The sequence below is a fragment of the Myotis daubentonii genome, chromosome 4 (assembly GCF_963259705.1).
Source record: "Myotis daubentonii chromosome 4, mMyoDau2.1, whole genome shotgun sequence".
NCBI classification, from domain to species: domain Eukaryota; kingdom Metazoa; phylum Chordata; class Mammalia; order Chiroptera; family Vespertilionidae; genus Myotis; species Myotis daubentonii.
Window position 1 is genome coordinate 15,647,196 of NC_081843.1, and position 12,223 is coordinate 15,659,418.

Sequence of the window (12,223 nt, forward strand, 5' to 3'; positions counted from 1 at the left end):
GAGTGGTGCAGAACATGGCTGGCCTCCACTACATGGCGCTGGCAGTGGGTGGCAGTGGAGGTGCTGCCGGCCCCAATGGGCCCTGACAAGAGCGGGACTGTGGCTGAATGGTGGAGCAGGTGAGCAGCAGCACCAGGCCAAGGCGGGTGTGCGCAGGGGCGAGGGGGTGGGGGAGAGCCGATGGACCCACAGAAGGCGACCAGAGGCCAGCCGGCCCTGATCACCTGATCGGGGCTGGGCCCCAGGCTGGGATGGGGAACTGGGGGTGGGTGGCAGCGACCAACCTCCCGCTGGCACCTGGGCAGGGGGCTGCAACCTCTTGCCAGCTATCTCGGGGCGGGAGTGATGGGGACGAAGTGCGGTGAGAATGCAGGGTGTCTGCCAAGCTCACTCTCACTCCCCCTACTACCCTTCCCAGGGACGCCAGGGGCCAGGGCTCGCGCACCTGGAAAGCCCCTGGCTCAGGTGCTGGGTGCCCATGAGGAGTCCTCCCTGTGCCCCTGTGACCTCTTCTGGTGAGCTGGGCCACAGCCACTGGAACCACAGGGGCCAGTCAGTCGGCTCCCTGTGGCTTTGTGCAGGAGCTGGTCTGTGAGGCTGGCTGGGAGAGAGTGAGCTGCCTAGCTTCCGTGCAGCCCTGCAGGGCAGCCCAGAGGCCCAAACTGCGCCCCAGCCCGCAGAGTTCAGCCGCAGTCACTGCATCTCCACGTGGGGACTCTGGCACTGTGACTCAGGTGTGGGGCCCAGGGACCCAGGTACTGCCCAGGACCCAGTGGTCAGCTATGACCTGCCCTCCCATACAAGATACTCACACTTTGATTGCCAGCCAGGCCTAGGGACTGCACTTATGCATGAATTTCATGTACCGAGCCTCTAGTAAGTAAGTAAGTAAGTAAGTAAATAAATAAATAAATAAATAAATAAATAAATAAATGTATGTCAAATCACCTGTAGTCAGATGGGCCTGAAAAGATGGATAATAGTCATACTGTTACCAGCTCAATAGCTCTCTCAAGCTACAAAATTAAGACAGATAAATGTATACACACACTTCTAATGAAGATCATTTAGTTATTTTTTAAACAGATGATCAAAGCAAAGACACTTTCCTACTGAAATACTACAGAAATAACAAGTTTAATGAACAATTCAAAACAGACTCTTCAGACAAACTATAACCTGCTTTGCACACACACGTTAAATTGGCAGATTACTTTGAATAAAATCTGCGGTTTCAGATTATATGACTCATCAAAACATTGCCACTTGCCTGGCCAGCGTGGCTCAGTGGTTGAGTGTTGAACTAGGACAGTGATGGCGACACGCATCACGCGTGTCAGAGGTGACATGCAAACTCATTTTTTTGGTTGATTTTTCTTTGTTAAATGGCATTTAAATATATAAAATAAATATCAAAAATATAAATCTTGGGATTGAGAACCAAGATGGCGGCATAGGTTAACGCCGGAGTTTGCTGCTTTGAACAACTACTTCAAAAGTGAAACCAAAAAACAGAAGGGACATCACCCAGAACCACAAGAACGCTGGCTGAGTGGAAGTCCTACAACTAGGAGGAAAGAGAAACGCACACGGACACTCAGAGGAGGCGCAGTGCTGAAGTCAAATTCTGAGGTGAGGAGTGCGCGGAGCGGGCTGGCGGCGGAGGGCGCGGTTGTTGTTTTCAATCGGGAGGGAGTCGCAGACTCTGAGCGCCAGATCCGGGCGAGTCTTTAGGGACCCAGACTCAAACGGGAGAAGCGGGACTGTCTGGCTTCAGTCAGAACGAGTGCAGCTTTCTCTCCCAGCTTTGCAGCGGGTGTTGGGACTCAGAGGGGCAGAGCCCCTGGGGACAGGACTGAGAGCCGCCATAACTGCTCTCTCTGGCCCACCCTGTTGATCCTGTGCGACCCGCCCCGCCCAAGCCCTGCACAGAGGCATTTGCCGGATAGCCTCAGGCAAAGGCTAGATTAGCACCTCCCTAGAGGACAGAAGTTCTCTCACTGCTGACACAGCTGATTCTCATAGCCACTTGGCCTGGAGGTCAAACCCTCCCTGGAATTAGCTACAACAATCAAGATTTAACTATAAGACTGCGAACAAAGACCACTAGGGGGTGCACCAAGGAAGCATAACAAAATGCGGAGACAAAGAAACAGGACAAAATTGTCAAAGGAAGATATAGAGTTCAGAACCACACTTTTAAGGTCTCTCAAGAACTGTTTAGAAGCTGCCGATAAACTTAATGAGATCTACACGAAAACTAATAAGACCCTCGATCTTATATTGGGGAACCAACTAGAAATTAAGCATACACGGACTGAAATAACGAATATTATACAGACGCCCGACAGCAGACCAGAAGAGCGCAAGAATCAAGTCAATGATTTGAAATGCGAGGAAGCAAAAAACATCCAACCGGAAAAGCAAAATGAAAAAAGAATCCAAAAATGCGAGGATAGTGTAAGGAGCCTCTGGGACAGCTTCAAGCGTACCAACATCAGAATTATAGGGGTGCCAGAAGATGAGAGAGAGCAAGATATTGAAAACCTATTTGAAGAAATAATGACAGAAAACTTCCCCCACCTGGTGAAAGAAATGGACTTACAGGTCCAAGAAGCTCGGAGAACCCCAAACAAAAGGAATCCAAAGAGGACCACACCAAGACACATCATAATTAAAATGCCAAGAGCAAAAGATAAAGAATCTTAAAAACAGCAAGAGAAAGAAACTCAGTTACCTACAAGGGAATACCCATACGACTGTCAGCTGATTTCTCAACAGAAACTATGCAGGCCAGAAGGGAGTGGCAAGAAATATTCAAAGTGATGAATACCAAGAACCTACAACCAAGATTACTTTATCCAGCAAAGCTATCATTCAGAATTGAAGGTCAGATAAAGAGCTTCACAGATAAGGAAAAGCTAAAGGAGTTCATCACCACCAAACCAGGATTATATGAAATGCTGAAAGGTATCCTTTAAGAAGAGGAAGAGGAAGAAAAAGGTAAAGATACAAATTATGAACAACAAATATGCATCTATCAACAAGTGAATCTAAGAATCAAGTGAATAAATAATCTGATGAACAGAATGAACTGTTGATTATAATAGAATCAGGGACATAGAAAGGGAATGGACTGACTATTCTTGGGGGGGAAAGGGGTATGGGAGATGTGGGAAGAGACTGGACAAAAATCGTGCACCTATGGATGAGGACAGTGGGTGGGGAGTGAGGGCGGAGGGTGGGGCGGGAACTGGGAGGAGGGGAGTTATGGGGGGAAAAAAGAAGAGGAACAAATGTAATAATCTGAACAATAAAGATTTAATTAAAAAAAATAAAAAATATATATAAATATTTATTTTACTATGGTTGCAAATATCAAAAAATTTCTATATGTGACAGCACCAGAGTTAGGGTTTTTCAAAATGCTGACACGCCGAGCTCAAAAGGTTCGTCATCACTGAACTAGGAGGTCACTGTTGGATTCCTGATCAGGGCACATGCCCAGGTTGTGGGCTTGACCCCCAGTGTGGGGCGTGCAGGAGGAAGCCAATCAATGATTCTCTCTCTTCATTGAAGTTTCCATCTCTCTCTCCCTCCCTCTCTGAAATCAATAAAAAATATTTTAAAAAGAAATAAACAGTGCCATTTAATTATATGAAATCTCAGGAATCAAAAACTTAAAACAGGAGAAACCAAGATGGTGGCATAGGTAAACACCAGAAATTGCTGCCTCCCACAACAACTTCAAAAATACAACGAAAAGACAAAATGAACATCATCCAGAACTACAGGAAGGCTGGCTGAGTGGAAATTCTACAACTAGAAGGAATGAGAAAAGCACACTGAGACGCAGAGGAGGTACAGAAGTAAAGTGCAGAGGTACGGAGGCTCAAGCGCTCGCGGAAAGGGGCTGGCACCTGAGGACGTGGCTGTCTTTTTGAATCGGGAGGGAGTCACAAGCTCCCGACTGCTCTGAACTCCAGTTCCCGGAAGTCTCTGGGGACCCAGGACTCATATGGGGAGAAACTGTACTGTCTGGCAGCGGGAAGAACTCGGAACTCGAAGGTGCCTTTCTCTCAGAGGTGCTTGTATCAATTACCAGGACACTGAGACACAGGGCCTCTTAGGGCAGGACTGAGGATCAGCCATAGCTGCTTGCTCTGCCCTGCTGATTCCCTGAGACCCTGCCCCACCCAGGCTGCAGCAGAGGCTTTTGAATATGAATGCCCTGGCCCTTTGCAATCTGAAAATTACCTAACAAACTACAGCTGGGCCAGACAGACCCAGAACTTCCAAGAGAAGGCCCAAGGCCCCACAGCAGCTTGCACTGCTTCACAGCTGGGCCTCATCTGGGCACCTCCAAACCCCCAAAAAGGAAGGGGAATCTGCAGATCTCTTCGTAGCTTCTGCTTGGTAGCCTCAGGAAGAGGCTAAATTAGCACCTCCTTAGATCCAAGAGCCAGTATACCCAGTGGTCAGAGTGGGACCATCCAGATTACAAGTCCTCAGATCCATAAGGGACACACTCAGGGGGCAGACTCAGTGAGCACCAAAGCCCCACTGAAGCAAGTCTTGCCCCAGAAGGGTGTCTCCAGCACAGAAGTTCTCCCACTGCAGACACAGCTGATTCTCACAGCCAACTGGCCTGGAGGTCAATTCCTCCCAGTGATACCTACAACAATCAAGGCTTAACTACAACAAGACTGTGCACAAAGCCCACAAAGGGGTGCACCAAGAGTGTTCACCTCAGGTAATTGGGGAGGCCAAGCCACTGGGCCCTATAGGACACCTAGCACACAAAGCCACTCTACCAACACGGGGAAGCATAAAAAATGCGGAGACAAAGAAACAGGTCACAAATGACAGAAATGGAGGAAAGCAAACAACTGGATATAGAGTTCAAAACCACGGTTATAAGGTTTTTCAAGAATTTTCTGGAAACCGCCGATAAATTTAGTGAGACCCTGGAGGATATGAAAAAAGACCATCTAGAAATTAAGCATACACTGACTGAAATAAAGAATAATATACAGAGATCCAACAGCAGACAAGAGGATTCCAAGAATCAAGTCAAAGATTTGAAATACGAAGAAGCAAAAAACACCCAACCGGAAAAGCAAAAAGAAAAAAGAATCCAAAAATATGAAGATAGTGTAAGGAGCCTCTGGGACAGCTTCAAGCGTACCAACATCCGAATTATAGGGGTGCCAGAAGAAGAGAGAGGGCAAGATATTGAAAACCTATTTGAAGAAATAATGACAGAAAACTTCCCCTACCTGGTGAAAGAAATAGACTTACAAGTCCAGGAAGCATGGAGAACCCCAAACAAAAGGAATCCAAAGAGGACCACACCAAGACACATCATAATTAAAATGCCAAGAGCAAAAGACAAAGAGAGAATCTTAAAAGCAGCAAGAGAAAAAAGTCAGTTACCTACAAGGGAGTACCCATACGACTGTCAGCTGATTTCTCAACAGAAACTATGCAGGCCAGAAGAGAGTGGCAAGAAATATTCAAAGTGATGAATACCAAGAACCTACAACCAAGATTTACTTTATCCAGCAAAGCTATCATTCAGAATTGAAGGTCAGATAAAGAGCTTCACAGATAAGGAAAAGCTAAAGGAGTTCATCACCACCAAAACAGCATTATATGAAATGCTGAAAGGTATTCTTTAAGAAGAGGAAGAAGAAAAAGGTAAAAATAAAAATTATGAACAGCAAATACATATCTATCAACCAGTGAATCTAAAAATCAAGTGAATTAAAGATCTGATGAACAGAACAAACTGGTGAATATAATAGAACCAGGGGCATGGAAAGGGAGTGGACTGACAATTCTTGGGGGGAAAGGGGTGTGAAGGTGCAGGAAGAGACTGGACAAAAATCGTGCACCTATGGTTGAGGACAGTGGGAGGGGTAAGGGCAGAGGGTGGGGTGAGAACTGGGTGGAGGAGAGCTATGGGGGGAAAAAAGAGCAATAACTGTAATAATCTGAACAATAAAGATTTAATTAAAAAAACAAACAAACTTATAACAGCATTTACTTGGAAGTGTCACTTGTTTTTAGTTTTAACTCCCTGAATTACTGGGTTAGTAATTTTCTATGTTAAATGGGGAAATGTGAATAGATTATTCATTACCTATTGCAACAAAACTCTAAATAAAACTATTTGAGTCCAACTCCTTCAAGAGTAATTAAATTACATAGATTTATTCTGAGGATTAAATTATGTAATATATGTAAAATATCTAGCATGCTCACTAAACAATCATTTTTACTTTCCTAGTTTTAATATCTGCGGAATGGGCAAAAAAATAAAATCTCTTCCTTCTAAAACTTCCTTTAAAACCATGTAAGCAAAATTAAAAGAACTCTAGCAATAACCTTTACTTTAATGAAAACTGAATTTAAAAAATTTTGTGTTGTTTTCCAGCTCATACAAATGGAATTCAAACAGTAATTGAGTTACTGAGTTAGAATCCTGGCTTTATTCACTAGCTGTGACATTGTTTATGTTTCCTTGATTGTAAAATAGAAATCATAGTGCCTAAATCAAGGTTGTGGTGAAAATTAAATGATATACTACATGGAATGTGTATAAAATGCTTAGCACAATGCCTGTGACAAATAGGGTAATTGTTCCTCAATTTTCAGTACAGTTGTTGAAAAGCACAAGCAATAATGAAAATGTGCTATATTTACATGAATTTTTATAGGTTTGCTGATGAATGAGATGCATATTTAACCTGAAATTTTCCCCATACATGGTACATTTATTTATTTATTGTTAATCCTCACTTGAGGATATTTTTTCTATTGATTTTTAAAAATATTTTTTATTGATTTCAGAGAGGAAGGGATAGAGAGAGAGAGAAATAGAAACATCAATGATGAGAGAGGATCATTGATCAGCTGCTTCCTGCACGCCCCCCACTGGGGATTGAGCCCATAACCCAGGCATGTGCCCTTGACCCTTGACCAGAATCGAACCTGGGACCCTTCAGTCCTCAGGCCTGATGCTCTCTATCCACTGAGCCAAACCAGCTAGGGCTCCATTGATTTTTAGAGAGTGTAAGGGAGGGTAAGGGGAGGGAGAGAAAGAAACCTCTATGTGAAAGAGTAACATCGATGTGAGAGAAACACATTGATTGGTTGCCTCCGGAACACACCCCAACCTGGCCAGGGATGGAACCTGCAACCCAGGCACGTGCCGATTACTGGGAATCAAACCCGGGACCCTTCAGTTCAGTGGGCTGACTCTCTAACCACTGAGTGACGCTGGCCAGGGGCCATATGTAATACATTTAAAAGGTTCCTCTCCTGTGTAGCTCTTGTGGTGGCTTGCAAGCTCTGAGTCCAGAATAAAACCTTCTGCACATGTTTTGCATTTATTTATTTTATTAATTGTAGAGAGAGGAAGGGAGAGGGAGAGAGAGGTGGAAACATCAATGATGAAAGAGTATCGTCCATTGGATGCCTCCTACTGGAGATCTAGCCTAAAACCAGGGCATGTGTTCTGATCAGAAATTCAACTGTGACCTCCTGGTTCATAGGTGAAGCTCAACCACTGAGCCACACTGGCAGGCCACCTGAAGGTTCTGTTTGTGTTTATTCAACAGGTGTGTAATGAAGCCTAGAAATCTGTAATTTAGGCAGCATTTCAGAAAGACACTTGGAGGTACTGTTATAGCCACTCCAATGTGCCCTGCTCCCAGGTGGTGCTTCTGAAAGCAAGAATTTGGTAAGCCATTTCTCCTAGGAGCAGACATCTAGGTGAAAGGGCTATTTGGAAATAAGTCCACCCCCCCCCCCACCACCACCTCTATTACTCAGGGCGTACCTTCTCTAAAAGATTGGGAGATTTAAGTTTATAAAATAATAAAAAATAAACAATTGGGAGAACGGACCTGATCTCACCTGGGACCCAGTTGTTGGAGTGTGGACACCATCTCTGGTGTGGAAGTGTCTTTTTCAAGATGCCACAGGGACTTTGGGTCAGAACTGGGAGGGGTGAGAATTAGTCCTTAGAGGTCCAATTTATCTGCAAAGCTCCTTTTCACACCCAAGGGCTTACTCCTGGCTGGCTGGGCCCCACTTACTGCTCTAGAACTAATGATTTTGGAAAACCTCCCGCTACCCAGGCAGAAACAGCAGAATGTGACCCATCAAAATCCAAGACCAGGAGTCCCAACCACTGTGTCTCCCACGCTCCCATTCTCCCCAACTTCCCAGGAGCATTCCCCAAAGCCACCAGAAGTACCCAAGCCCTGCATTTAGGCAACTCTGCCTTGTGATTGGCCAGTGTGAACGTGGAGGGGCCAGTTTATTGTTGTTGTTTTTTTTAAATCCTTACCCTTGGATATTTTTCCATTGATTTTTAGAGAGGATGGAAGAGAGAGAGGGAAAGACGGAGAGAAATATCGATGTGAGAGAAACACTTTGATTGGTTGCCTCCTGCACAAGCCCCCATCAGGGCGAGGGGAGCCTGAAACTGAAGTACTGCCCTTGACCAGAATCCAAAGGGGGCCCTTCGGTCCACAAGCCGAAGCTCTATCCACTGAGCAAAGCCAGCCAGGGAGGAGGGGCCAGTTTTCTCTTCTTCTTTTTATTTTTTTAAATATATATTTTTATTGATTTCAGAGAGGAAAGGAGAGGGAGAGAGAGATAGAAACATCAATGATGAGAGAGAATCATTGATCAGCTAGCTGTCTCCTGCAAGCCCCCTACAGGGGATCAAGCCTGCAACCCGAGCATGTGCCCTTGACCAGAATTGAACCCGGGGCCCTTCAGTCCGCAGGCCGAAGCTCTATCCACAGAGCCACACCAGCTAGAGCCAGTTTTCTCTTCTTTAAAAAAAATCCTCACCCTAGGACAGAGAGGAATGGAGGAAGTGGGGGACGAGAGAGAGAGAGAGAGAGAGAGAGAGAGAGAGAGAGAGAGAGAGAGAGAGAGAGAGAGAGTGTGTGTAGCGGAGGGGAGAAAAATGGATGTGAGAAACATTTATCGGTACCTCCCCTACATGTCCAGACCGGGAATGGAACCTGCCTGCCTTTTGGTGTATGGGGGGATGCTCCAACCAACTGAACAACTCGGCCAATCAGTGCCAGGCCAGTTTCCCAGTGTTGACCAGTAACGCCAGACCGATGGCTCACCGGGCATGCTGGGAGATGTAGTTTTGTTTTTCGGTTTTCCAAGCAAATATTTCCGGTTCCGCTGCCTGGGTCTCCCCGTTGAGCTCCGTGCAGGCGGGCGCCCTGAAGTGGAGCTAACTTAGGGTGACTCCCCAGGTTTGTAATGTTTCAGGGAAGGAAGCAAGCAAGAAGACAGACTCTGGATCCCGAAAGATTATCCGTACTGAAAGTTGGGTCCAGCCGGCAGTGCCGTGTGGGCCCCAAACTTGGGTCCTGCCGGCGTGAGATGAATGAGTAGCCCGGAGTGCGGATCCTAGTCTTGGCCTGAGCTGTCCTCTGTGTCTTGGGCTGTGGGTATGTGGAGTGTAATGAGGTGGAGTGTATCGGGGTGGAACGTAAGGGGCGGGGTGTGTCTTCGTGTGGACAAAGTTTATTCAGATCGGCTTAGGCTTGGTTGCTAGTCTCTGACCCAATGTAATCTAGGGCAGCGATTATCAGCCTTTTTCATCTCATGCACACATAAACTAATTACTAAAATTCTGGCACACACGAAATATATTTTTTGCTGATCTGATAATAAAAAGGGTATAGCCCTAACCGGCTTGGCTGGTGGATAGAGCGTCAGCCTGCGGACTGAAGGGTCCCAGGTTCTATTCCGGTCAGGGGCATGTACCTTGGTTGCGGGCACATCCCCAGTAGGGTGTGTGCAGGAGGCAGCTAATCGATGTTTCTCATCGATGTTTCTAACTCTCTGTCCCTCTCCCTTTCCTCTCTGTAAAAAAATCAATAAAACATATTTTTAAATAAATAAATAAATACATAAAAAGGGTATAATTTTGATTCATTCACACTGGACGGCTATTGTTGCATTGGCTGTTGTCATTTTTTTTTTTTTGACAGTCTAAGGGAAAAGAGGTCAGTGCCCCTGACGAAATAGTCAGGTGTTGCATGTGTTAAAAACCCTTGCTCACACCAGTGTGCCTCTTGCAGCACACCTGTTGAAAATCGCTGATCTAGGGAAATTGTGCCCCAAGACTCATCAGAACTGAGATCAGGTTTAGAGCCTGAAGCAGGGAGTAGAGCTGGCCATTTGCTTCTCCAAACATATGCCTAATGACACCTCACATTGAAACAGCCCCACCGCTACATATTTTCCACATTAAGACACGGGTGCTGTGGTGTAGGGATTTGGAATTTTAAAATTGAGTTCCTTCCCCAACCTCTGCCACTAGTTGCTTAGATCTCAGCTGCAGAGGGCTGGTCAATACGCTGACTGTCCCCCAGGGCTTGCCATGAACGAGTTTGTTCATGATCTGTTTCTGAGACCCTGGAAAAATGTTTTTAAGGTCTTCCTGGAAAGGCTGCTTTTGGAAACTTAGCTGTCCTCCTGGGTGTGTCAGGAAAATTATGATCCAAGAGAAGGCATCATGCCTTTAAATGATGAACCAGTTCATTTGTTCCTTGGCTTTCATTCTTCATGGTGTTGCTGGGGAAAGAAGCTTCGTTCTGCATGCTATAATGACCTGGTTGGGGTGGGTGTCTTACATCATCTGTAAATGGGACAGCAATACCTACCTTTCAGGGCCATTAGGAAAGTAAGTGAGGACACTCAGGAAGTACTAACACAATGAGGAGCATGTAACAGACACTTCATAAATATGCATTCACTCATTCCATTGTCCTGTGTAAGTACCTCTGTTGAAATCCTTATCAAACCATCTTGTAATCACATCTTCTCAAAGGTAGAGAATGTATCTCAGTCACCATTTACATCCACAGCTCCTGGCACAGTGCCCACTGTCTGTTCTGGAAGAAGGAAGAAAAGAATCCAATATCCGCCTAACCGGTTTGGCTCAGTGGATAGAGCGCCGGACTGGGGACTGAAAGATCCTGGGTTCGATTCCGGTCAGGGGCATGTGCCTTGGTTGCGGGCACATCCTCAGTGGGGTGTGTGTAGGAGGCAGCTGATCGATGTTTCTCATTGATGTTTCTAACTCTCTATCCCTCCCCCTTCCTCTCTGTAAAAAATCAATAAATTGTATTTAAAAAAAAAGAAAAAAAGAATCCAATATCCAAGCATGGCCCTCATCTCCCTCCTACTCGCTTTTTATTTATGAAAATGTCATACTGCTTGAGTCAGAGGGAGGGAAACTTACTTTCCATATACCCTTTTGTTCTGCTTTTAAAAAGTTACCATGGGCATGCATACTTCTAAAAAAATGTTTATGTCAGAAAATTTCCCCAAATTAAATTAAAATCAAAATATCATGTTGGACACATCTGTAGAAATCATATAGAGAAGAAATATAAATGGCTAATGAAAATAAGAAAAAGTGATCAAACTTACTAAGAAATATACATTAAAATAGTGATATCTTTTTCACCTAGTTTGCAGAGAAGGCATGATAATACCTTACCTCTTAGTAAGGATGTGTGAGACAGGAGCCTTCTCACTTGAGAAATTGTAACCAACATTCCAAAAATTTTCCCTAAGGAAATAATTGAGCCGTGTGCCGGGGTCTGTACAAGATTGCTCGTTGCAATGCCGTTTATACCTGAATGTCTTTGTATTTGCTGGGGAAACCTGATCACCAGCCCCTGCTATCCCCTCTCCCCAACCCCAGTCCATCTGATGGAGTATAGTGAGTAGGGCCCTAGGCAGTGCAATCACCCTAGTTGGTATAAGAGAGCAGTACCCAACTTTGTTCCCCTATAGGCCAGGTGAGAACCTGGGAAACAGAGGGGAGAGGTGAAAATTAAAATGCCATAATTTCTGAAGAAATCTTGGCCTTAGATATTTGTGGAACTGCAGAGATATTGATTCTTATATGTATAGTACATCTTACTTTCATAATTAGCGGAGTAATTAAGCCAGGGCTTGGGAAGGACTGAGCTTGCGCATGTAGATGGTAGCTTGTTGCGCTCCCTGGCCCAGAGGAAACTGATTCCCTTCCTATCTCTGAGGCTGGGGGAGGAGGGTTCTACAGCTGAGGAGGCAGGAATTGAGGGATTTTTTCCAAGTGCTCCATAAAGGACGGTCTTTACTTGGCAGTTTGGAATGTGGCTAGACTAGAGGAGTAGAGACT